This window comes from Pristiophorus japonicus, chromosome 6, assembly GCF_044704955.1.
Source record: "Pristiophorus japonicus isolate sPriJap1 chromosome 6, sPriJap1.hap1, whole genome shotgun sequence".
NCBI classification, from domain to species: domain Eukaryota; kingdom Metazoa; phylum Chordata; class Chondrichthyes; family Pristiophoridae; genus Pristiophorus; species Pristiophorus japonicus.
This window is the reverse complement of record NC_091982.1, coordinates 91,560,827-91,588,749: the sequence shown is the minus strand read 5'-3', so window position 1 is coordinate 91,588,749 and position 27,923 is coordinate 91,560,827. Positions and strand designations below refer to the sequence as shown.

General features: G+C 44.2%; 1 long non-coding RNA gene across 1 annotated transcript; it reads left to right on the top strand.

Annotated features, from left to right (window-relative positions):
- Positions 1–14,784: 14,784 nt before the first annotated feature.
- Positions 14,785–19,393, top strand: LOC139265186 (uncharacterized). Its single transcript, XR_011593494.1, has 3 exons — positions 14,785–15,076; positions 16,461–16,541; positions 19,180–19,393. It is a non-coding gene; the product is annotated as an uncharacterized lncRNA (long non-coding RNA).
- Positions 19,394–27,923: the final 8,530 nt, after the last annotated feature.

Sequence of the window (27,923 nt, the reverse complement as noted above, 5' to 3'; positions counted from 1 at the left end):
TTTTCAATACTTTCCGGTCTTGGATAGATTTGTGTGCACCTTTGGAAGTGGCTTAGTAAGTTGTAGTGAATGGTGAGATATAATGGTAGCAACTGCAAAGGTGATCAACATTAAAAGAATGGCTTGGTCATTGTAAGAATCCTTTATGGTGTTCATGTGTGGTGGTGCCAATCTGGTATATCATGTTGTAGCTGTATGGGTGTACAGCATCAAGTGAAGGAAATGTGGCCATGATGAGGCCATCCCTGGCGTCCCAGTCATCAATGCGCTTGGGTGCTGATGCACTCTGTCCTTTGCAGCATCAGTTAATTGCAAAGAAGGTTGGTATTGTTGGTGCTGCTGGTGTGCCTGGTGATGCTACTCTTGGGGATGATTGTGGTAGCATTCTGAGGACCAAGGTGAGACAATATAAAGCACGCCCATGTTGATGGAATAGATGGCAGGTGAAGTAGAGATGGCAAAAGCAATCTGTCATTGGTGAGAGAGGTTCTTACAATGGGGTGACACTGGATGGAGACTTTGATTGAAAGACTTGCAGCCTGCAGAAAGCTCAATCTATGTTGTAAATGCAATGAGAAACAGCTTCTGCTGGGGGAAAGTGATCAGCTGTCAGGTGGGAGATTTTATAGTCTCTCATCCTGTCAACTAATCAGCTGGAGCAATGGTGAAGCAACTCCCACCTCAGGTTTACAGACGTGCTTCCCGAGCAGCGTGGTCCCCGTGGCATCCAGTTAGATTTAAAAGGTAATGTTAATGTTAAGCACGCTTAAGGGTCTGACAACAAGCTAATAATTCTTTAAATTGGGTCACTCTCCTCTGCCAGTTGGGTCATGTCTGCGATGACAGGCGTGCCCTGGGTGAAAGGCACGTGGGAGCAAGATGACAGCGAGTTCCCGACCCGCTGTCAAAAATAACAACTTTCCCACCCGCCCTGCCACCGATCTCACCTGCTACCACCCTGGAAAATTCTGGCCTTAGTAATACCTCAATGTAAGCTCCTGATGTTGAATATAATTTTATGAAAATGAGTTGCATACTTATTAGCAAGTTATTATATCGTACAGAAACAAAACCTCAGCTATCGGGACCCAATTATTTAAATAAGCTGAAAATTCTGACTCAGTGCAATGGTTTGGCAGAAATCCAAGTACATATTGTAAATCTATTTGGCATGATAGTCAGTATGTGAAGCAAGAGCTGGTTTTATTTCAGCACGTCAGTATTTCAGAACAGAAGAACAAGAAGAACAAAATGATGACGTTTTAAAGACATACATATTTGTAATATTTTAATAACACATGTAAATTAGTGAGACGCAGTGAAATGCACTGAGAAAAAAAGTGATCTGAATTGAGATTCGTTGGATTTGATTATGAACACCTAAAGTTGGCTCAATTTAGAGCCTTTCAGTTTTGAATTGACTTGTCTCTTTAAATAAAAAGGTGGCACGTATGAGTAATGAACCAAAACCTCTCAAAGCTGCATGTATTTATATGCTGACTGTAAGGGTAAAAAAGGAGGCTTCTCTCCTTCGAGGTGGACTAACTGATATAGTTAATCGACACCTTGCCCTTCTCCTGTTCTATAACGACCACGGAAGTGAACACACAAAATCCCAGGTTCAACCGGCTTTTATTACGAGCAATTGTAAGGGAAGGTTCAGTCGTGGAACCTCCAAAATTAAGGGTTTTCAAGCATAATTTATACAGGTTTCGGAGAGGAGCAATCCTCCTCCAAAATTATCGATAGGTCTATTGTTATCAGCAAAGTTACATTGATTTGTCGACTCTTATCCGACAGGCTCTGAGTGGTACATGCAACTGTCCGTCTCTCATCATTGTTTTGTTCCATTTTGCCCTCTACCCCAGTCTATCCGGCGCCTAGGGTGGCTGTACTGGCTTCTTTATCTCTTCCTCAGGGACTTTTAAACAAAACTGCTGACTTTGGCTGCTTAAGTGTTACTGAGGTTAAGCTATAGTTCAATGTGAATAAGTGTGCTATACTCAAACAAGCAAGTGTTACATACATAGGCACTTTATAAGTTTGCTACCTTCAGCATAATTCTGACCCCCTATTTGCAACCTTACAATTTATCCCTTACACTGCCCATCATGCCAGTAGTTATGTGCAGAAGAGTTAAGAGCTGTCTTGTTTTAAACTTTTGAAGCTATTCGTTGGTGGTCTACAAAAGAAATGGTCCCTAATGATCCAGAAGTGAGTCCCTGCCATTAAGGATGACATATTAGTGAGTGTGTCCAATCCCTGGCAAGATAACGGAGAGGTGGGATGTGTCCATTTTACCTGATGGCTTAGTGGAGTTTACATAATCTTTTGTGGCCAAATAGAGTGAATTACTTCCTGCTAGTTCAGTCATGAAGATAAATTCACTGGACTGAACTTAACATGAGTTTCAGACAAAGATACACAATTTGAGCCTTTCAAAGCTAAAGCAGAAGCCTAAATGCACTAAATAATTTAGTCAGAACTTCACTGCCATTATTTCCATTTAAAAAAAATACTGATTACTCAATATGAAGGGGGCAAAATTCAACGTTTGGGGCATTAATTTTTAAAACTTTGAAAAGTTAGCGCTAACGATTTCAAATTTTTTTTTAAATTGCCATTTGCACTTCAGGAAGGAAGTGGATGATAAATCAAGCAAAGTGCCGCGGTGAATGATCGCGGGCAAGAATCCGGGAAGAAAACCGCAACAAGAAAAGTACGGGTTTTTTTTTTACTTACCTCGGCCACCTCGTCTTTAATCATCACTCACGAGCTGGCCGTCCGCTCGATGCATGCCTCCTGCAGCTGTCAGTGCTTTCGCCCAGCGCTGCTGCAGGGGGCGGAAATCAATTCTGCCGCAAAACCCTTGCCGAATATGGCGGGAGGCGAAGTCAGCGCCGTGCCCGGTCACAAAGCCATTTGCACCTCATTAGCATTCCCAGGATATCTAACGGGGAGGTGTAAAGGCACCCACTTTCTCCCCCAGTTTTTAATGCATGGAATATATATTTAAACCTCTTTCATGAATACTCCCTGTCACAGCTGTTACATAAGAACATAAGAAATAGGAGCAGGAGTAGGCCATGCAGCCCCTCGAGCCTGCTCCGCCATTCAATAAGATCATGGCTGATCTGATCATGGACTCAGCTCCACTTCCCCGCCCGCTCCCCAAAACCCCTTATCCCCTTATCGTTTGCGAAACTGTCTATTTCTGTCTAAATTTATTCAATGGCCCAGCTTCCACAGCTCTCTGAGACAGCGAATTCCACAGATTTACAACACTCAGAGAAGAAATTTCTCCTCATCTCTGTTTTAAATGGGCGGCCCCTTATTCTAAGATCATGCCCTCTAGTTCAAGTCTCCCCCATGAGTGGAAACATCCTCTCTGCATCCACCTTGTCAAGCCCCCTCATAATCTTATGCATTTCGATAAGATCACCTCCCATTCTTCTGAATTCCAATGAGTAGAGGCCCAACCTACTCAACCTTTCCTCATAAGTCAACCCCGTCATCCTCGGAATCAACTTAGTGAACCTTCTCTGAACTGCCTCCAAAGCAATTATATCCTTTTGTAAATATGGAAACCAAAACTGCACGCAGTATTCTAGGTGTGACCTCACCAATACCTTATATAGCTGTAGTAAGACGTCCTTGCTTTTATTACTCCATTCCCTTTGCAATAAAGGCCAATATACCATTGGCCTTCCTGATCACTTGCTGTACCTGCATACGATCCTTTTGTATTTCATGCACAGTACCTACAGGTCCTGCTGTATTGCATCACTTTGCAATCTTTCTGCATTTAAATAATAACTTGCTCTTTGATTTTTTTTCTGCCAAAGTGCATGACCTCACACTTTCCAACATTATACTCCATCTGCCAAATTTTTGCCCACTCACTTAGCCTGTCGATGTCCTTTTGCAGATTTTGTGTGTCCTCCTCACACATTGATTTTATCCCATCTATGTATCGTCAGCAAACTTGGTTATGTTACACTCAGTCCCTTCTTCCAAGTCGTTAATATAGATTGTAAATAGTTGGGGTCCCAGCACTGATACTTGTGGCACCTCACTCGGTACTGGTTGCCAACCAGAGAATGAACCATTTATCCTGACTCTCTGTTCTCTGTTAGTTAGCCAATCCTCTATCCATGATAATATATTACCCCCGACCCCGTGAATTTTTACCTTGTGCAGTAACCTTTTATGTGGCACCTTGTCAAATGCATTCTGGAAGTCCAAATACACCACATCCACTGGTTCCCCTTTATCCACCCTGTTCGTTACATCCTCAAAGAACTCCAGCAAATTTGTCAAACATGACTTCCCCTTTATAAATCCATGCTGACTCTGCCTGACCGAATTTTGCTTTTTCCAATGTCCTGCTACTACTTCTTTAATAATAGACTCCAACATTTTCCCAACCACAGATGTTAGGCTAACTGGTCTACAGTTTCCTGCTTTTTGTCTGCCTCCTTTTTTAAATAGGGGCGTTACATTTGTGGTTTTCCAATCTGCTGGGGCATCCCCAGAATCCAGGGAATTTTGGTAAATTACAACCAATGCATCCACAATCCCTGCCGCTACTTCTCTTAAGACCCTAGGATGCAAGCCATCAGGTCCTGGGGATTTATCTGCCTTTTGTCCCATTATCTTACTGAGTACCACCTCCTTAGTGATTGTGTTAAGTTCCTTCCCCCCATAGCCCCTAGACTATCCACTGTCAGAATATTGTTAGCGTCCTCTACTGCAAAGATTGATACAAAATATTTGTTCAGAGTTTCTGCCATCTCCATGTTCCCCATTACTAATTCCGGTCTCGTCCTCTCAGAGACCAACATTTACTTTAGCCACCCTTTTCCTTTTTATATACCTATAGAAACTCTTGCTATCTGATTTTATATTTTGCGCTAGTTTACTTGCATAGTCTATCTTCCCTTTCTTAATCATTTTTTTCGTCATTCTTTGCTGGCTTTTAAAAGCTTCCCAGTCTTCTGTCCTCCCACTAGTTTTGGCCACTTTGTATGCCCTTGCTTTTAATTGGGTACCATCCTTTATTTCTTTAGTTAGCCACGGATGGCTATCTTTTCTCTTACACCCTTTCCTCCTCACGGGAATATATTTTTCTTGAGAATTGTGAAATATCTCCTTAAATGTACACCACTGTTCATCAACCATCCTACACTTTAATCTATTTTCCCAGTCCACTTTACCCAACTCTGCCCTCATACCTTCATAGTCTCCTTTATTTAAGCTTAGTTCCGCACAATCAAATAACATTGCAATTGTCGCAAAGCATTTATTGTATTGTGTGAAAATTCACAATGAGAAGAGAAAAGGCATTTTAAAAATAGAATGTAATAAAAGTGAATGTGGAAGAGAGAGAGGAAGGCAAAGAAAATATTTCCTAAACATTGGGCTGAGGAGCTGCACAATTTCAAAATTATTGAGGAAAAAAAAACGGATGACCGGATAATTTCCTTTGCTGCACACAAATGAATAAGCTGCTAGTACAATGCCACCCCTGCAATGAGCTTGATGCATGCTGTGTTTTCTCTATAGTTCTGAATGTACTAAATTTGTTTTCAAAATATTGTGGTCGGGTAATCTACTCCCAACTCCTCAGCATTATTGAAGGTAGTGAATATATAATTTGTAAAGTATATTGCTGGAAATAATACTGAGAAAGGTATTTTGTCCGAATCATTCAGCATTAATGAAATCAATTTTCAGCTATTTTATTTGAGTCTTTGATTTTCTGTTCAATTATTTTGCTTATCAATGTCAATGATTAGGAATGAAACACTATTCCATTTAAGGTATCCCTGTGATCAGTAAGCACGCTTCGATGACATACAGCAAAGTTAGATGTATAGTAAAGCTAGCTCTGCTCTGCCTGAGCCCCATTGACACAATAGCAACGCTCGATTATTTCTTATGCTAGCCATCCTACAGGTTCTGGGACTGGGAGAAATTTAGAACTCAGCAGAGGAGGACAAAGGGTTTGATTAGGGCAGGGAAAATGGAGTATGAGAAGAAGTTTGCAGGGAACATTAAGACGGATTGCAAAAGTTTCTATAGATATGTAAAGAGAAAAAGGTTAGCAAAGACAAACGTAGGTCCTCTGCAGTCAGAATCAGGGGAAGTCATAACGGGGAACAAAGAAATGGCGGACCAATTGAACAAGTACTTTGGTTCGGTATTCACGAAGGAGGACACGAACAACGTTCCGGTTATAAAAGGGGTCGGGGGGTCTAGTAAGGAGGAGGAACTGAGGGAAATCCTTATTAGCCGGGAAATTGTGTTGGGGAAATTGATGGGATTGAAGGCCGATAAATCCCCAGGGCCTGATGGACTGCATCCCAGAGTACTTAAGGAGGTGGCCTTGGAAATAGTGGATGCGTTGACAGTCATTTTCCAACATTCCATTGACTCTGGATCAGTTCCTATGGAGTGGAGGGTAACCAATGTAACCCCACTTTTTAAAAAAGGAGGGAGAGAGAAAACAGGGAATTATAGACCGGTCAGCCTGACATCGGTAGTGGGTAAAATGATGGAATCAATTATTAAGGATGTCATAGCAGTGCATTTGGAAAGAGGTGACATGATAGGTCCAAGTCAGCATGGATTTGCGAAAGGGAAATCATGCTTGACAAATCTTCTGGAATTTTTTGAGGATGTTTCCAGTAGAGTGGATAAGGGAGAACCAGTTGATGTGGTATATTTGGACTTTCAGAAGGCGTTCGACAAGGTCCCACACAAGAAATTGATGTGCAAAGTTAGAGCACATGGGATTGGGGGTAGTGTACTGACATGGATTGAGAACTGGTTGTCAGACAGGAAGCAAAGAGTAGGAGTAAATGGGTACTTTTCAGAATGGCAGGCAGTGACTAGTGGGGTACCGCAAGGTTCTGTGCTGGGGCCCCAGCTGTTTACACTGTACATTAATGATTTAGATGAGGGGATTAAATGTAGTATCTCCAAATTTGCGGATGACACTAAGTTGGGTGGCAGTGTGAGCTGCGAGGAGGATGCTGTGAGGCTGCAGAGCGACTTGGATAGGTTAGATGAGTGGGCAAATGCATGGCAGATGAAGTATAATGTGGATAAATGTGAGGTTATCCACTTTGGTGGTAAAAACAGAGAGACAGACTATTATCTGAATGGTGACAGATTAGGAAAAGGGGAGGTGCAAAGAGACCTGGGTGTCATGGTACATCAGTCATTGAAGGTTGGCATGCAGGTGCAGCAGGCGGTTAAGAAAGCAAATGGCATGTTGGCCTTCATAGCAAGGGGATTTGAGTACAGGGGCAGGGAGGTGTTGCTACAGTTGTACAGGGCATTGGTGAGGCCACACCTGGATTATTGTGTACAGTTTTGGTCTCCTAACCTGAGGAAGGACATTCTTGCTATTGAGGGAGTGCAGCGAAGGTTCACCAGACTGATTCCCGGGATGGCGGGACTGACCTATCAAGAAAGACTGGATCAACTGGGCTTGTATTCACTGGAGTTCAGAAGAATGAGAGGGGACCTCATAGAAACATTTAAAATTCTGACGGGGTTAGACAGGTTAGATGCAGGAAGAATGTTCCCAATGTTGGGGAAGTCCAGAACCAGAGGTCACAGTCTAAGGATAAGGGGTAAGCCATTTAGGACTGAGATGCGGAGGAACTTCTTCACCCAGAGAGTGGTGAACCTGTGGAATTCTCTACCACAGAAAGTTGTTGAGGCCAATTCACTAAATATATTCAAAAAGGAGTTAGATGAGGTCCTTACTACTAGGGGGATCAAGGGGTATGGCGAGAAAGCAGGAATGGGGTACTGAAGTTGAATGTTCAGCCATGAACTCATTGAATGGCGGTGCAGGCTAGAAGGGCCGAATGGCCTACTCCTAGATTTGAAAGTTGAGTGTCTAATGTACTGTCTCAGTCGGTTCACCTGCACTTCCAGCCACTCTTAATCAATTTCCTTTTAGGGCCCAAAGAAGCACTCCTGTGCCCCTGGCCCCACAAAGGAAAGATTTCCACTTAACTTCGGAAGGCCTCATCGAGCCCCTGACAGCTGCCGACCTGTCTCTACTTGGTGGGAAAGCCACAACAGCTTCTCGCTCAGGCCCAGGTTAAAGTGTAATCGGGGTCCCATTAACGTAATGGCACACTAATGTGCAAACATTTATGAGGTTCCTGTCTGCTTCTGGTGGGCGTCTTAGCCATCTAACTGCAGTGAGCATTTAAAATGGTGGCAAGCAGGATTGTATCAGAAATGAGGCAGCAGTAAGACTAAAAATTTCATTTTAAAGGCACCTGCTGCCCCATTCCCACAGGAGGTGACAGCCACTTTGAGAGACAGTGTAGGAGCTTGCGTAGGATTCTCTCTGTAGCAGGCTGTTCTGAAGATTCCAGACTAATGTCACAGTTCTTCAGGTTCATTTTAAGCATGTCCTTATACCACTTGAAGAATTGTTTTCTAAGGGAATGTTTGCTTTCTTTCAGTTGAGAGTAGAAGATAATTCTGGGAAGCCTATCATCAGATATTCTCAAGGTGCATCAACTAGCTAGATTATAAATGTTTAGTATACAAAAAGGCAATAATATAAAGGTTTATTGAAAACTAATGTTAGGATTATAAAAAGTAAGAGATCTTCAAAATGACCAATAAACATTTCAAGCATACCTTTAATATTAAGGTACTGATTAGCCTATCATCATTATTGGTACAATATTGTGAATGTAGGCCATTAATTAGGACACAAAATCTTAATCCAGCAATCCACAATGGGGCCATGAGGCCAATTAAAATCTATTGTGGATGGTGACAGGATTTCTGAAAGCTCGAAAGGCTATAAAGGAAGGAAACTATCTTATATGCTATCATGGGAAAGATTTATTTATAACTATAAATGCAATCTCCAACACTGTCTTTTTTTCCTTACCCTGACCTCATGGTTTCTTTAAATCACATTAAAAAAGTATTAATACCAGGAGCGTGATTTGTAGCTCCATGACAAGTGAGTTGACGCTAGAAATTGAAGATGTTACTGTTTTTCAATGCTGTATTTATTTGGTTTAATTGGTTTTAACTTTCCTCAGTTGTATGTAGAACCTACTAATGCAGACCTAGTAGCGTATTTTGTTAAATATGATACTGGCATGAGACGTGACAAACTGTTTCTGTGCTTTAGTAGACTGCTTTTGTTTCACTCATCCATGTCCAATATACCATTTAAACATTATAATGGAAAGGACGGCAGGTTGTGCCCTGAGAGAGTTGGGTTGTTACATCGACATTGAATGGCCCCAGTGGTGAGCATGCATGGTTAAAGAGACAGATACTAAACAGAAGGAGAAAGAAGGAAAAGAGAATTTTGAATTGGAATGCCACTACTGTATTTTCAGGAGCCCACAGTGAAAGAAGACTGCAAAAAGCTCCAAGAAAGACCAAAAGTGTAGAGAAAAACAGCAACTCATAAGAAAAATGAAAGAAACAGTTCATGATTGCTACACAATTTTTAGATATTTAGTATTTGGTGGTTGATTTAATTTCTTTTTCTCACTGATTTTCCTTCTTGTAGTTTTCCCACGCCAGGTATCTTCTACATTCAAGAAGATTGGTTAGACTCCTGGTCCCACACCTCCTGAAACGCCATTACATAGCTATTATAGATGTGCAACCGTGACCTAGTGTGAAGAACCCTGTGATTTCCCCCTCTCCACATCTGCAGGGTAGCAACACCTGTTGTCCACTCCTAACTTCCTTCGTGGTGCATTTTACACTGGAGGTCTGTGACTGAGGGGTTCTGGGTATGAGCCAACATCTTCACCACTCTGTAGTGCAACGGTGTTGCAGCTTCAACATGCAGAGCAACTTATATATAATTCTTATTTAAAATGACCATATTCTATCTAACTTTTATTATGTTGATCTTAATTATTTAAATATCACATGGTGTAAGTAAAACACATTTGGGGTGAGAGGAAGAATGACCTTGGTCACTGCATGTTGCCAAATTGCAAACACGTTCAGTGGCCCAGATTCTGCTGGAGCAGGGCATCTCATGGCGTGCCGTGTTAGTTACACGTCTTCCCTCAATCTTCAGCTCAAAACATTTTGGCGTTGTTACTTGTTGAAGTGCAAGCTGATAACAGTGCTGCGAGGGCATCAGGAAATCTGGGAATGACGCAACCAACAGTGTACCTCCTTAATCCAATCATCGCCATTGGACCAAGACCTTGCTCTGCCAAGCCCGTGTGGTAGCTGATGTGCAACGGCCATCCCACGTTAAAAGAAGTCACGCAAAGGCATCTTCCACACTTTAAAAATGAAGTTCTGGACCTGGAACGTCAGGACCCTCAAGGGCAAAACCAACAGCGACAGAACGGAGCGCCATACTGCTATCATTACCCCAGAACTCAGATGACTCGACATAGACATCGCTGCCCTAAGCAAGACTTGGCACGGAGGGGAAGGCCAGCTCAAGGAACAAGATGGTGGTTACACCTTCTTCTGGAAAGGTAAACCAGAAGAAGAACGCCACCTCCATGGGGTAGGCTTCTCCATAAAAAATGAGCTAGTTGGGCATCTCAGAGGGCCTCATATACCTTTGGCTCACTCTAGCCTGGAATCAGTGCGCTACGGTCATCAGTGCATATGCCCCAACACTGAAAGCTGCAGACGATCCTTAACCAATGAGATTTAAAGTTTGAGAAAGAAACACTGAAATTGAGGGTGAGTTAGAGTAAAATTAAGTACACAAAGATAAATAAAAACAGGGAAAGAAAGATTGGATTAAGAGAGAGAGAAAAAGAGTCAGAAAGGAGAAGTAAAAAAATATTGACATTTTTAAAATCTCAAACAACCATTTATTACATGCAGGAATGTGAATCAGCAGTTCAACTAGTTTCCTTTCTTGGCCGGAGAGGCTGATTGGCATTGCACTAACAATTATCACATTGTTAAAAGGTCACAGTATTTATGCTGTTAAGTATGAGCCCTGACTTACTGTGGTGAGTTTAATATGAAAATCCAACAAGTTCTTCAAAATAACAGGGAGGTTGAGTTTGAGGTGAGCTGCTGTTTTTGCGAGACTATTAATGTGCAAGTTGCCCAGGAACATGAAATTTTCAGGGTATCTTTCATCGCCACAAGTTCCTGTACAATTTACACATTAATAATTGCGAGAGCCATTAAACTTGCCGTTATTTTGTTAGAAAATCCTGGGCCTTTCTTTTTGAATGCACTTACAATGGGCTCAATTTTGCCCAAGCTCATTTTCTCACGTATTGCCAGAGTTACGCCCATTTTTCTAGGCCAAAAATAAGGCAGAAATATTTTGCCAAAGTTTCCCCAATGTATAATTCAAATTTGGTGCCACGCAGTGTGTCCAGTCGCCTCGGGGGGTGGAGCCTGCTGTCTGCGCCGAGAAAACTATGCCACACCTTCTGCGCATGCATGATAAAAGGTGATTAGTTCAATGCATGCGCATGGCCAGTGCAGCTCCGGGTTGGCAATCTCCCATTTTTAGAGCCAGTTGTGTGTGTGAGAAGGAGTGCTGTGTGAGAGCATTGGAAAAATCGGATCTGCAGTAATACAAGATGAAACGCAGTGCAAGTACCAAAAAATTCTTACAGGATGAAGTGGAGGCAGTAGTTACTGTGATTGAGACCAGATGGCAGGAACTGGACACCAGCAGAGGTCACATAAAAGTTCCATCCAAAGAAATGAAGAAACGCTGAAAGATTACTGCGCAGCGGTGACCACCATGGGCATATTTACAAAAGGATATACTTGCTTTGGAGGCAGTTCAGAGAAGGTTCACTACGTTGATTCCCGAGATGACGGGGTTGACTTATGAGGAAAGGTTGGGCCTTTACTCATTGGAATTCAGAAGAATGAGAGGTGATCTAATCAAAACTTATAAGATTATGAGGGGGCTTGACAAGGTGAATGCAGAGATGTTTCCACTGATGGGGGAGACTAGAACTAGATGGCATCATCTTAGAATAAGGAGCTGCTCATTTAAAACAGAAATGAGGAGGAATTTTTTTTCTCAGAGGGTTGTAAATCTATGGAATTTGCTGCCTCAGAGAGCTGTGGAAGCTGAGACATTGAATACATTTAAGACAGAAATAGACAGTTTCTTAAATGATAAGGGGTTATGGGGAACAGGCGGGGAAGTGGAGCTGAGTCCATGATCAGATCAGCCATGATCTTATTGAATGGTGGAGCAGGCTCGAGGGGCCGTATGGCCTACTCCTGTTCCTATTTCTTATATTCTTATGTTCTGTGAAGATTGTGTTGCCATCACATTTCCATTTGACTTTCTAAAAGGGTTTTCAGCTGAAGCAATAAAAATAAGGTACCAATTAAGACTGCAGGTGGAGACGAGATTTCTGAAAATTTCCCAAGAAATTATAGACTTTGCAAGATGATATAGAAGCTATCCATCTCGGCAACTAATTAGTATTGTAAAACAATACTAATTAGTTGCTGTGGTCACTCGAATGTCAGCATAGTGCAACAGTTATTAAATGTGTTCTTGGCTAACAAATTGCATGTAAAATAATGGACAGTTGGAAGGGATTTGAAGTCAGTAACCACTGGAGGGGTTCAGATATCATCTGAAACCACAAGTGCAAAGGACAAGCAGTTAATAACTGCCATATGAACCTGCAAATTAAACTGCAGCTTTGAAATTACTCTAGGGTATCTGTTTCTTTTTATGTTTGGCAAGGGTATTAAGGGTTAGAATCATAGAATAGTACAGCACAGAAGGAGATCATTCAGCCCATTGAGTCTGCACTGACATTTTCGAAGAGTAATCCAGCTAGTCCAACTCCCCGGCTCTTTCCTCACATCGCTGCAATTTTACAATTATCTTTAAAATTAGAGCTCGGCCATTTTGGAGTGAAATCAGGAAGCAATTTTTGATACAAAGGGTATTGGAAATCAGGGACTTATCCCCCAAAAGGCCATGGATGCTAGGGCAATTGAAATTTTCAAGTCTGAGATGGATAGATTTTTGTTAGGTAAGGGTATCATATAACATGGAGTAAATGTGAGTAAATGGATTTGAGGTACAGATCAGCCATAATCAGGCAGAACAGGTTAGATCCAGCATGTGAGATGTGTTGACTGGGCTGGCTGGGGGGTGGGGGCGGGGGCGGTTGGGGTCGGAGAGGGGAGAGGAGAAATCAATGGGACAATGTCCCATTCAGTACTTTGTACACTTGAGATTTAACAAGAACCCTCGGATATCTTATCTAAATCCCTTTACACTGCTTTATAAATACTTGAGGTATTTAGAGCAGTAGTCTTTCTGTAATACTCTATTGATCTGTACCATCTACAAACCTGTCTATAGTTTGTTTTTCAATTGCTTAAAAGATGGAGGAGTTAGAATGGGTTAATAATCTCCCATTATTCTGACAACTCTGTTTTGTTTTTCAGGGTTATGGATCCAAGGTGGGTGGATGGAGTTAAGATACAGATCAACCATGATCTATTTGAATGGCAGAACAGGCTTGAGGGGTTGACTGGCCTACTCCTGTTCCTAATAAACACTATCTTCTGTGGCATTGCTTATGGATAGTCTGGAGTCTGGAGCTTTGGTCCTGATTTTTAGTTAAGCTGCTCTGTCCCTTTAAGATCGTGACTCAGACACTTCCTGTGGTTTAAGTAGATCAATTGGAAGTTAATTGTAGTCGTTGGAAGTTTCTCTGGGGTGACAACTGTTTGTTTTTCCTGGGTGGAGAGGCCAGTTACCTCATATCAGTTTTCATCTGTTGCCGTTTGTAGAAAATGTGACTTCTGGACTGTGAAAGATATTCACAATACCATCATATATAAATAGATATATTCATTTTATGGGGTAGTTTTATTCAGTTTTGGACTCATTCGCTGAGACCATCAGTATGCTTCACCTTATCGTTTGACAACATTGAGACTGAAGGATTCTAATTGTATTGCACTTTCTACCTGTTCACTGAAAGATTTGAATAATGGGACATTCTATTACATTTGTTAACTCTAATTGCGGCTTGTCTTTTTATTGCAGTGTTGTTGTAAAATGTAATGTTTTATGTACAGAGGATTTTTTTTTAAGTTATTAGATTGCTGTTTGGTAAATCATGATGACATACATTTTGGAAAGCGCAATCTTAAAACATTAACTTTCATGCATAGCTCTATGGATTGTGTCACTATTTATACCAATAAATTCAAAAAGCTCTCTTCTAAATGTAACCTTCTATCTTGGCAGAATGAAACCTCATGCAACTGCAGCAAGGTGAGTTCTTTTTGGATTTCTTTACAATATTTATACTGTTGGTGCAGGTGAAATGTCTACTTCTACATGATATACTTTTCTAGTCATTCATATGATAAATTATATCCAAAAAACCTTCTAATGACACACAGCCTTCTTCATCCTAACTGTGAATCGCGTACTCCTTTATGGCGAGGGACATGGCTCCACAGGGAGCTGCAAGCTTCAGCTCCTCAACTAGGTTCATTGGGCTCAATTTTGGCCACTAGAGATTTCTGGCGTATTTGCCAGAGGTTCGCCAGTTTTCCACGCTTGGAAGTGCTCCAAAACTCTTCAGGCCAATTTTGGCCGCTGCCCCGGGCCTTCTAGCTGCTAGCGTGGCGTGGCATTTGGGTCTGTGGGTGGAGCCAGCGTCCTGCGCGGGAAACAGTGCCGGGACGCCGGACATGTGCAGTAGAATCGGGATTTGCCATGATCGCGCATGCGCAGTAGAATAGGGTCAGTGGGTGGGTGAGTGAGACAGCTGCAGTTTCAACTGACAATGCATGCGCAGTAGAATCGGGCTCCCGATACTTTGCCGCGTTTCTGCCCAGCCCAGCCTCTCCCTCCAACCCTCTCTTCAGCCTTCTGATACTTTGCCGCGTTTTTGCCCAGTCGAGCCAGCCCAACACAGCCTCTCGCAGCCCCTACCCCCTTACCTTCCCTGCTCTTCAGCCTCTCGATGCGTCTTTGCCAGCCACCCCTTTCCCAGGCCGAATGGCCTCCCGTATACGCCGGCCCGCTGCCTTCACCGGCGGAATTCAATTCAAGGTAGGATTTACTACAATTATTTATTTGGTATTCAATTGTTTACCTGAGTTCTTTATTTTTATTGAGTTATTTTAACTCTTATTTACAATGTTTGGTGCTTGGTCCTTACTTACTGTGCCGATTTCTTAACTGCCCGCAAGGTATTTCAGAGCTGGCCACATACGCTGACCCACGTGGATTTGGAATAACTTTTAGCTGGCCAGAATTGCTTAAATGGCCAAAACTGGCGTAAGTGGCTGGGAACGCCCCCTTTTGAAAATAAAACCTGAGCTAAAAAAAAATCGTACATAACTGAGTTACTCTGGAGCAAGTTGATTGGGGAAAATGGCGTTTTTTAACTTGCACCAGAAAAACAAACTTACTCAAAAAAAATTGGAGCAAGTCATGGCCAAAATTGGGCCTTTTGTAACTGAAGCTGGAAATTGACTCAGTGGGCTGTTTGACTGTGGGGCTTATAACATCCACAACCTGAATTAACCCTCATCTCACATTTCCACACATCCACTTCCAGAAGCAGTTGCTGGACATCGATCATAAACCCCAAGTGATATTTCTTCTTCGATACCTGAGAACACTGACACCAATTGAAGGCATCCACTGCTGTCCTTGACTGAAAGTTGCTAGTTCCGCCGATGTCAGTATTTAACCTTGGCTCCTTCTTGGTCTGCGTGGTTCATTGTCTCACCGCACAATGCATTTACCCACTGAGCCAATTGAAGATCAGAGTTGAAGAATGGATATTTGATATTGACACTGAATTTCCTGGAACGGCACAGTATATGATGCACACCGTAAATCTCGCCCTATCAAACTCTTCCCTATCTCTATAATCTTCTCCAGTCTTACAACCCTCCGAGGTCTCTGTGCTCCTCCAAATCTGGATTCTTGTGCATCCCCGATTTACATTACTCCACCATTGGTGGCCATGCCTTCAGCTGCCTCAGTCATAAGCTCTGGAATTCCTTCACTAAACCTCCCCACCTTTCTCTCCTTTTTAAGACGTTCCTTAAAACCCACCTCCACCTGTTCCAACATCTCCTTATGTGGCTTGGTTTCAAATTTTGTTTGATAATGCTACTGTGAAGCACCCTGGAAGTCTTATTACAATAAAGGAGCAAATATAAATACAAGTTGTTGTTTTTGTTGTTGTTATACTGATGCCAATATTTCCTGGAAAATCAATTTGACTACAGCGCAGCAAGCTGAATGACGGATAAGGGACCTCATTTACGGAGCAGTCAATGGTTTACCCCACAGCCCAACCACATGGCACTACACTTGACACAGGGAGATATGTCAATTTTAAAAAGTTAATTTGAATTAAAAATTGTTGTAAAGCACCGAAAAGGTAATTTCCAGCATCTGCACATCCTCTTTCCCACAGATGTGTCGCAAAGTCAGGAAAAGGTGAAGATAAGGGCTGTGAACCTCAAGGATGTGGACCTGCAGACCTTCCCTGGATGAGGTAGAGAGACTGGCTAATGGGTCACCAAAGGGGAGGGGTTTCCGTGACTTATGGTGCAGTGTAAATAATAGCATTATGCCGTCATTCCTTGGAGCTTCTACATTGAAATCATGCCATTCGTATGTTTCTAGGAAGTCCCGGGTCATTATTGCAGAAAGTAGTTAACCCAGCCAGTTTGCAGTGAGCCTGTAACAGACACAACTTGCTAATATCAATGAAGCAGTATGAGGGGCTTGTGCACTGCTAGATTAAGGGGTTACCACTGCAGTTTGCCAACAGAAATTTATGGGCAAAGAGTATTCTTAATCAAGGTGTAAAGATGAACTGTGCAGCCTGCACATTTTTTGTTGCTAAAATCATCTGTTTGATATGTGCTGTCTCGCACAGAGAAGAAATCGTTGTTTCTCTGGCAGGTCCTGCAGTGTATTGACGTGTTTCCCCTTCAGACACTTCCAATTCTAACCAGCTCATCACATATTGAACATCATTGGGTGAATGTTTCCATCTTGTCAGGTTAGGCACACAGTGTCAGATCACTCAGGTCAACACATTGGCAGACACACGTTGGTTACTCAAATAGTAATCATCCCATCTGTGGTAACACTTTAAAATGGCAGTTATTCCTGCATTAACTGTATTTTCAAAGTAATTGCCACAAGTTGTATTTTACCGAAAGTTAATCAAAGTAATAATGTGTAACAAAATGTCACTGATAAAAATCTTTATAAAGACTCAACCTGATTACATCAAGACAACATGCATCCTACTCCACTTTCTGGGTGAAAAAAGATATGCTCCTTAAAGCACATATTTTCTGCAACAAATGGCCCCAAGTTTCGGCCCACGCCGAAAACGGCGCACCTCCGAGCTGGACGCCTGTTCTTCGTGCCTAAAAGTGCGCTAGAAAAAAACTTCGATATTCTCCGGCTCCTCAGAGCTCAATCTCAGCTTGGCGCGGCGCGGCGCGTTCTTCACAGCAGGGGGCGGAGCCAAACACTCGCGACGATTCTGTAAGTAGTGGGGGGCGGGTCCAATTTAAATGAGCCAACGTGGTGCCGGCAACCCTATGCGTGCGCGTTGGAGCGTGCGCGTACGCGCAGTGTCAAACAAACATCGGCCATTTTTAAAAGGACTCGGCTGCCGGCCAGCCACTGACGCCGCCCCTTAAGCGTGGCCGAATGGCCTCAACCCCCTTGAAAAGCTGCGTGCCTCCGGTGTTGATCCTTCGGCTGCTGGTCAGCCACTGACGCCACTCCTATCCCATGGCCGAATGGCCTCAGCCCCCTTGAAAAGCTGCGTGCCTCCGGTGTTGATCCTTCGGCTGCCGGCCAGCCACTGACGCCGCTCCTATCCCATGGCCGAATGGCCTCAGCCCCCTTGAAAAGCTGCGTGCGTCCGGTGTTGATCCTTCAGCTGCCGGCCAGCCACTAAGAGAATGAAGGCCTGCCTGCAGCACAGCAGCTCAGCTCGAAGGCTGCTTGCTGCCGCTGTTGGGGCTGCCGTCGAGACACTGACGCCACACCCCTGCCTGTCTCCAACATGAAAGGCCTGCCTGAAGCACAGCAGCTGCTGCTGCTGTTTCACACAGGTAGGAACATGGTTTATTTAATCTTTTCTTTGCTTATAAATTTTTATTCAAGTTGGATTTATTTGTATAATATTTGTATAAGTATAACTAAGGATTGATTGTAGAATTTAATGACTTCCCTTCCCCCCTCCCACCTCGTTCCCTACGCCTGATTTTCTAAAGTGTAGACAAGGTTTTTTCGAGCGTACAAAAATCTTCACTTACTCCATTCTAAGTTAGTTTGGAGTAAGTTTTCACTGCCTAAACTTTGAAAACAGGTGTAAGTGGCCGGACACGCCCCCTTTTGGAAAAGAAAATTCTGTTCCAAAGTGAAACTGTTCTAACTGACAAGAACTGGAGCAAACTAAATGCCGAGAATTTGAATTTCTAAGATACTCCGTTCTACACCAGTTGCTCCAAAAAATCAGGAGCAACTGAGGCCGAAACTTGGGCCCATAGAATATATATAAAGTCTATTTTTAGAATTAATCAGATTCAGTATCAAATATAATGTGATCTTGAAAGAGTTTTTTAAATCGGTTTCTTGTGATCTAACTTATTACACTACATTTTATAATTTAGTGAAGGAACTGGAAGAGTATGAATTTCCTGAATCAAAACAAACCACACACTACGGGCACAAATTCCGGCTGGAGTTGCTCCTATTTTCTTGGAGCAACTAGTTTAGTTTGGAGTATCTCAATTCTCAGCATTTAGTTTGCTCCAGATCTAGTGAGTTAGTTTAGTTTCGTTTTAGTTCAGTTTTTTTTCCCAAAGGGGGCGTTACCAGCCACTTACGCATGTTTTGCAAGTTTAGGCAGCGAAAAGTTACTCCAAACTAACTTAGAACGGAGTAAGTGTCGACTTTTGTGCACTCAGAAAAACCTTGTGCACAACTTTAGAATTAGGCACAGGTAGTGAGAGATGGGGGGGAAAGGAAGTTAGAGGGAAGTTAGGGGATTTTCCAAAGCATTAAACACTTCACTTTTAGCAATTAAAATCCATTATCAATAATAAATGATCAATAAATCAATAAATAAAAAATTAAACATTTCTACTCATCTATTATAGCACCATCCGTTCGGGAGCACCGGGGGCCCTCCAACAGCACACGCAGCCCTGCCTGCTGAAGAGCTGGTCGGGCAGGCCCTGTCACCGAAGAGCTGCTGGTTGGGTGGGCCCTGCCACCGGGGAAGAGTTCGGGCAGGGCCTGCCACAGGGAAGGAGTTCGAGCGGGCCCCGCCGCCGAAGGTGTAGAGTTCTCACCTCTAGAACATATTCACATGAGGCATATACTGCAGGCAAGGTCACTCATGACCTGCACCTTTATTCCCCGGACCAAGGAGTGCTGAGCCTGCGTGGAACCTCCCTTTTCAGTACCTGGCTGACCAGGTAAGGGAGTGTCTCCCACAAGGTGACCCCCTGTGGTCAAGGTGTGTATTTCACAGTTGTGTACAGTGTTGTTACATATTGGTTGCAGTTATGTGAAGGTTACAAACATGACATCACCTCCCCCCTCATGTCTTTGGGTCAAAGATTGAGTCTTTCAGGCGGTCGCCGCTCTCTCGTGGTGCGCCGCAGTTGTGGCTCTGGTGGTTGAGCCGTGGCTTGCGTCTCTCTCGCCTGAGTTGGTTCCGGCCTGTCTGGGCTGGCCGCAGGGACTGTGCATGCTGTTGACTGTCCTTGTTGCTCGTTCACTGGCAGTGGTGTGGTTGACATCCCATGGTCTATTACAGGTTGCTCAGTGTCTATGCTGAACCTTTTCTTTTCCTGGTCCAGATGTTTGTGGCATATCTGCCCATTGTTCAGTCTGACCACTATGACCGTATTCCCCTTTTTACCAATTACGGTGCCCTCAAGCCACTTGGGTCCTAGTGCATGGTTAAACACAAATACCGGGTCATCCATTTCTATACACCTCCCCCTTGAGATTCGATCATGGCACTGGGTTTGGGACTGCCGCTTGCCCTCAACAATGTCGGGCAGGCTTGGGTGAATGAGGGACAGCCGCATTTTGAGTGTGCATTTCATGAGGAGTAGTACGGGCGGGACCTATAGGCCAGCAGGAGGCGCGATAGGCAGTACTGAAGAGAGGGTCCCTGGATACGGAGCATGCCTTGTTTTATGACTTGGACCGCACGTTCTGCCTGGCCATTGTAGGCCGACTTGAACGGCGCCATCCGGACGTGTTTAATGCCATTACGCGACATAAACTCCTGGAATTCATGGCTGGTGAAACATGGGCCATTGTCGCTGACCAGAATATCCGGCAAGCCGTGGGTCACGAAAACTGTGCGCAGACTCTCCACGGTGATGGATGTCGTGCACGAGTTTAATGTGATACACTCGATCCATTTCGAGTATGCATCGACTACAATCAAGAACATTTTTCACATGAACGGCCCCACATAGTCCACATGGATGCGTGACCATGGCCTGGTGGGCCAGGGCCACAGGCTGAGCGGGGCCTCCCTGGGGGCATTGCCCAGCTGGGCGTGCACCTGCGAGCCCAGTGTTCCAGGTCTGAGTCAATCCGCGGCCACCATACATGTGACTGGGCAATGGCCTTCATTAGCACAATGCCAGGGTGCTCGCTGTGGAGTTCCCTGATGAATGCTTCCCTTCCTTTCTGGGGCATAACTACCCGGCTGCCCCATAGTAGTCAGTCGGCTTGGATGGAGAGCTCATCTATCCGTCTCGGAAACGGTCTGACCTCCTCAGAGCACGCCCCGTGTGCGGGCGCCCAATCCCCAGTCAGGACACATTTCGTTATCATGGATAGGAGGGGGTCCCTGTTGGTCCAGAGTTTGATCTGGCAGGCTGTGATGGGGGAGCCTGCGGTGTCAAAAACCTCAACGGCCATGACCATCTCAGCGCTTTGCTCCGCTGCCCCCTCAGTGGTGATCAGTGGAAGCCTGCTGAGCGCGTCAGTGCAATTTTTGGTGCCTGGCCGGCGCCGTATGGTGTAGTCATACGCAGCCAGCGTGAGAGCCCATCGCTGTATGCGAGCTGACACATTGGCATTGACAGCTTTGCTGTCGGACAACAGGGATGTTAACGGCTTGTGATCCGTTTCTAACTCGAACGGTATGCCAAAAAGATACCGGTGCATCTTTTTCACATCGTAAACGCAAGCGAGTGCTTCCTTTTCGACCATGCTGTACCCACGCTCTGCCAAGGAGAGTTACCTGGAGGCATAAGCCACCGGTTGTAGTCGGCCTTTGTCATTTCCTTGCTGCAACACACACCCAACCCCGTATGATGATGCATCGCATGTTAAAACTAGTTTTTTATAGGGGTCATACAAAGTCAACAGTTTGTTAGAACAAGGCAGGCTCCGCGCCCTGTTGAAAGCCCGTTCCTGTCAGTCCCCCCAGAACCAGTCACAACCCTTACACAGGAGCACATGTAACGGCTCCAACAATGTGCTTAAGTTAAGCAGGAATTTCGCGAAATAGTTCAAAAGTCCCAGGAACGATCGCAGCTCCGATGTGTTGCCAGGCCGGGGCGCTCGACAGATCGCCTCCGTTTTGGATTCGGTAGGCTGGATCCCATCTGCGGCACCCTCCTGCCCAAAAACTCGACCTCTGGGGCCAAAAACACACACTTGGCATTTTCAGCCACAGGCCTACCCGGTCCAGTCGGCATAGCACCTCCTCCAGGTTGTGGAGGTGTTCCTCGGTGTCTCGAACCGTTATTAGGATGTAGTCTTAGAATACGATTGTGCCGGAAATGGATTTGAGCAAGTTTTCTATGTTCCTCTGGAAGATTGCGGCCGCTGAACGAATGCCAAATGGACACCTGCTGTAGATGAACAATCCCTTGTGCGTCGTGATGGTGGTCAGAAGCTTGGATTCTTTAGCCAGTTCCTGAGTCATGTAGTCAGAGGTGAGGTCCAACTTAGTGAACAGCTTGCCACCTGCCAACGTGGCAAAAAGGTCCTTTGCTCTCGGGAGTGGGTATTGATCCTGCAGCGACATTCAGTTGATGGTGGCTTTGTAGTCGCCGCAGATCCTGACCGAGCCATCCGCTTTAAGGACAGGAACGATGGGACTTGCCCAGTCACTGAATTCAACGAGCGAAATTATGCCCGCTCTGAGCAGCCTGTCCAATTCATTCTATATTTTCTCACGCATCACATACGGCACCGCTCTGGCTTTGTGGTGCACTGGTCTGACATCCGGGGTGATGTGTATCACTACTTTGGTGCCTTGAACGTTCCGACACCGGGTTGAAACAGAGACCCGAATTTTTGTAGGACCTACGAGCATGAACTGCGCTCCACAGACGAAATGGCGTGCACATCTCCCCATTTCCAGTTCATCTCAGCTAGCCAGCTCCTTCCCAAAAGCGCGGGGCCATTTCCTGGAACAATCCAGAGTGGCAGGCGGTTCTGTGATCCATTGTGTGTTACCCCCAGGTTTGCACTGCCTAGCACTGGGATGATTTCTTTGGTGTATGTGCGTAGCTGCGTGTCAATGCATTTGGGCCTGCTAGCTCTGTGTAGCCATAGTCTCTCAAATTATTGGACACTCATGAGGGACTGGCTAGCTCCCGTATCCAGCTCCATGTGCACCAGGATGCCATTCAATAAAACTTTCATCATCATTATAGGTGGCATTTTGGTGTATGAGCTGCGGACGTCAGCCACATGAACCCTCTGAACCTCAGCATCCATGGCTTTGCCCCAGGCATCATCCTGCATTGCAGACCCCTCGTCTGATTCCTCTGTTTCATAGATTAGCCTCGCTGCAGCCTTTCGGCACATTCTAGCCAAATGTCCTCTGGCATTGCAATTCCTGCAGGTGAACTGCTGGAACTTGGAGCTTTTAGCAGTATATCTACCCCCACACCTCCAGCATTGGCTGAGATTGTTGTTCACAAAGAGGCTGTTACTAGGCATTCCTCTTTGATTGTCCCCTTGGTTGTTTCTAAGCACTCTGTTGGTGAGTGTCAATGGTTCCATTAAGGGACGCATTGTTCCTCTTAATGGCGTGAACTGCCAATCCTTCTGCCATTGTCTCTGTTGCTGTCCCACCCTAGAGCCTGTTGCTGCCTGGGCGGTGTCGAATTGCCCTTGCTTGCCTGCCTGGGCGGTGTTGAATTGCCCTTGCCTGCCTGCGAGGTTCTGTATCACTTTTACAACATTAACTCCCTGGTTCATCGCAACGTTAAAACCAGGGCTGCTTGCGTAAATTATCTTGGTCTCCTCTTCCCCCGCCAAGAAGGTCTGAGCTATCAAAGCTGCCTTTTCCAAAGTCAAGTCCTTGTCCTCAATAAGCTTCCACAAAATACCGGCATGACTAATGCCCTCAATGAAAAAATCCCTTAACATCTCCCCCCTGCAGGCGTCTGTGAACTTACAGAAGCTGGTCAAGCGCCTCAGGTCTGCAACGAAGTCTGAGATGTTTTGCCCTTCCCGACGCCGGTGTGTGTAGAACCGGTGCTGGGCCATGTGTACGCTGCTCGCCGGTTTCAGATGTTCGCTGATCAACTGGCTGAGCTCTTCGAAGGACTTGTCGGCTGGCTTGAGAGGTGCAAGCAGATCTTTCATCAGCGCGTACGTTTTTGTCCCGCAGCTTGTCAGTAGATGCGCCCTCCGCTTGTCAGCCGCTTCCACTCCCAGCCAGTCCTTTGTGACAAAGGTCTGCTGGAATCGCTCCACAAAATTGTCCCAGTCCTCACCCACACAGTAACGTTCCTCTGTGCTACCGGTGGCCATCCTTGTGGTTCAGTGATTCCCATTTCTTGTCGCCAGGTGTAGGGTTCTCGACTCTAGAAAATATTCACACAAGGCATATACTGCAGACAAGGTCACTCATGACCTGCACCTTTATTCCCCAGACCAAGGAGTGCTGAGCCTGCATGGAACCCCCCCCTCTAAGTACCTGGCTAACCAGGTAAGGAGTGGCTCCAACAAGTTCACCCCCTGTGGTCAAGATGTGTATTTCACAGTTGTATACAGTGTACAGTGTTGTTACATATTGGTTAGTTATGTGAAGGTTACAAACATGACAGTCGGGCTGCCCCATCGCGGAGGAGGTGTTCGGGCGGGCCGGCGAGGAGGCCTCCAGGTAAGGGCAGTGGCGACGAGGGACGGTGAGGCAGGCAGGCCACTCGGCCCGGGATAGGGGCGGTGAACGTCCTTATGGCCAGCGATAGGGTCGCCCGGAGACAGGACGCGCTGGGAGGGCCAGGAGCTACTGCGCACGCGCGCAGACTCCACTGCGCACGCGTGCAGCTACCAGCACTCTTTTCAGCGCAGGGCTGTAGCTCCGCCCACCAGATGCTTGTGCTGCGCCGCGCCGACTGCTAAACAGACCTGCTAAACACTGAGAATTGCGAGGTAAGTTTTAGGTGTGCTTTTAATTCTACAAAGTAGGCGGGCCTCTCGGAGGTGCACCGTTCTGCGGGACAGCCGAAACTTGGGCCCTACATATCCACATAATGTAATGAGGATCCAAGGAGAAAGGTGCAGTAAATTTGCCAAATGCTTCAGAGTAAAAGCCTGTCTCCTTTTTGCTATTGTCTGCAAATATGGAAATTTTGGTCCTCAGTGCAATCATTATAGCCTCAAAGCTGAGTCCTGGGGTACCTGGCACCCCATCCCTTTGCAGCTTGAAAAGTTCCAATTTTTAGCTAACATTTGTTTCCTGTTCTAAAGCTATTTTCTACTTGGGATCATACTTGTTCTACTTTGCTGAGGCTTATTGTCATAGCCATTAAATGTTAACGTGGAACTTTGTAAAATACTTTCTGAAAATACAAGTATAAGTTATTCACGTAGTTTATATATGGTTGATATGTTTATACAGTGACTGACAGTGTATAACATTTAATAATAATCTCATACAATTAAAAGATCAATGAGGGTGAACAGTATGACCACCTTTGTTCAATGTTGTACACCCATCTTTGTCTCTAAACCTCATTCATGGATCACCTTCAACCTTGTCACTTTTCTGAACTCATTCGGTTGCTTTCTGAAATCCTCGGCAACTGTTTGCATTTTTGGTGAATCTTTACCCAAGCGTTTTGAAAAGTGCCAAAGGAAATTATATTTTGAGTGCACAAAAATCTCCCTTTTTGGTGGTCATTTTTTTTGCACTGAAATGTACCTCCTGAATCATACTTTACAGCATTTGGAATTTGGTAAATTATTTTGTTCCATTTGTAACTGGTGGAAAATTTGTCTGGGCCTTTAGAAAAGTGTGAAGGGGGTCATTTTGAATTGTTCATTATTTAATTCGCATTAGGATGGTTTAAGTTAACACTAGTGGTAAATTAATACATGAAAAAGCAGAAGGTGATCTTCTAATGGTTTACCATGTTGTGTAATTACAGTACTGTGTAGTTCTACTCAAATAGCCCTAATGGCTACAGACAAGATTAACCTGTCATTTATTATCTTCTCAAAATGAAGCACTATCTTTTGCAGAAAAAAAATCTGTTCCATGTTATTATTCGCTTCAGATGTTTCTTTGCAGATTGAGTCCCTTCATGACAGCTAACTGAAATCACAAAACTGTGGAAATGCTGTAAAATATAACTTTCATAAAATCACTTCTAGTTTTGGAAACATAAAACAAATCTTCAAACAGCAATGCAAGTCCATCAACAAGACTGGATCAACTGGGCTTGTATTCACTGGAGTTCAGAAGAATGAGAGGAGATCTCATAGAAACGTTTAAAATTCTGAAGGGTTTAGACAGGTTAGATGCAGGAAGAATGTTCCCAATGTTGGAAGTCCAGAACCAGAGGTCACAGTCTAAGGATAAGGGGTAAGCCATTTAGGACTGAGCTGAGGAGAAACTTCTTCACCCAGAAAGTGGTGAACCTGTGGAATTCTCTACCACAGAAAGTTGTTGAGGCCAATTTACTAAATATATTCAAAAAGGAGCTAGATGTAGTTCTTACCCCTTGATCCCCCTAGTAGTATGGCGAGAAAGCAGGAATAGGGTACTGAAGTTGCATGTTCAGCCATGAACTCATTGAATGGCGGTGCAAGCTCGAAGGGCCGAATGGCCTACTCCTGCACCTATTTTCTATGTTTCTATGTTTTTAACTAGGGTAACCTATGTGAGGAATTTGAACTCTACATATTCCAGTGTCAGATACTGACTACAAAAATCATCATTGGAAATGCAGCCAAGTGTATATTTCTCTGTTACATATTTAATAGTGACCGTATTGTATTGAGTTGCGGCAATGCTTTTGAATAAAGACTTTCTCTACAATCTGGATCTCCACTAAATTTGACAAGTCATTGCTACTGGACTCATTTAGTCACAGAACTCATTTGCACTGCAAGTGTCGTCGAAAGTCAATTTGAAATATAAATTTGGAGTGACACTGGGGTACCCGTTTAAACACTTTAGACTGTGCATTTAATAAATGTTTATTCATCAGCGCAAGGGCTAACGGAGAAGAGGAGTCACACAATTTCAGGGATGAACTCATACTGCAATGGCAGCATTGTTTTGTAGGATTGGTAGATTGCACAGGTTTGGTGCAAAAGGCCATGAGACACCTAGAATTATTTCTGTCTTCAGCCATTTGGCCAATGTGTCGATGAGTGCTTAAAAAACAATGGCAGAGACCTGGGGAAACAACACATTGGAATACATTTTATAATTCAGCATGTTCATAAAATCATGCAGGCCACAAAATGGGCACACTGATCATCATTCCTGAATTTCCGATATGTGTCCCCATTGAACAAACTGCACTGAGACCAACAAATCATAACATTTATCCCATTATCTCAGGGACCCCATTACCTTTAAGCTAAGGTTCTAGGCTATTCCTGGCAAATAATGTAATCCTGATTAACTTTCTCTGAGTATTACAGGTGGTGCACCTACCAACTGCTGGTTAGTCATTTGTGAGTGTGTGTTAATGGAGCAAGTGTGACCTTTTCCTTTCACACCTAAAATCATTCTTGGGAAAAACAGATCTAGCGTGCAGTAAGTCAACTGAGCTTCCTTTGCTTTTTTTTTGGCTTAAGTGCTTATTAGCAGCACTTAATGGGAAACATAAAACTTCACTCAGTTATGACTCGATTTTCATATGAAATTAGCTGCACATTATTGAAGGTGGCATAATAACGACAGAGGGCACTGTCAGAGGTCGAAGGGTAAGCTGAGCAGGAGAATACCTTATGGAAATAGTCAAAGAGAAGATTTTTGATGAACACAACACCACTGGTGTAGCATCAAATCTTTGCTACGCATTTTGGAGGAGGAGGAGCATGAACAGTGGGGGATAATAACTGGGGGTGATTTAAGGATATAGGAGCCAGCCTAATGCTGCCCCAGATAGAGTTATGCTACAACATAAGTTACGGAGAACCCTCCCCCTTGGTGCCCCCATTAGCTGGTGTGTCTACCTCATCCAGGGAGAGCCTGTAGGTCCACATCCTTCAAGTTCCCTTGTACTGGACTGCACAAGGTAACTATCTGAACAATTGGCAGGATGATGCTGGCTAGGCCTGGGCCCTACGTGAAGTATTTGTTTTTCCTTCTGGTTTTATTACGATGCTTTTTTTTTCCAGGTGTGCCCAGTAGATTGCATAAAGGTTCTGGGTAGTATTAAGATGGGCAGTGCAATTGAAGTTACCCCTGATCAAAGAAACATTGTGGAGACAGATAAGACCTCGGTTTCCCTTCTCCTCACCCCAGTTCTAATATATAATTGTGCGGTAATAATCGTTCAATTCTGACAAAAAAAATCCTAAATATTCTGCACTGAATTTTTCAGCTTGAGGTAGTTTTAGAAGTGTCACAATAAATGTATTTCTAATTAAATACTATTAA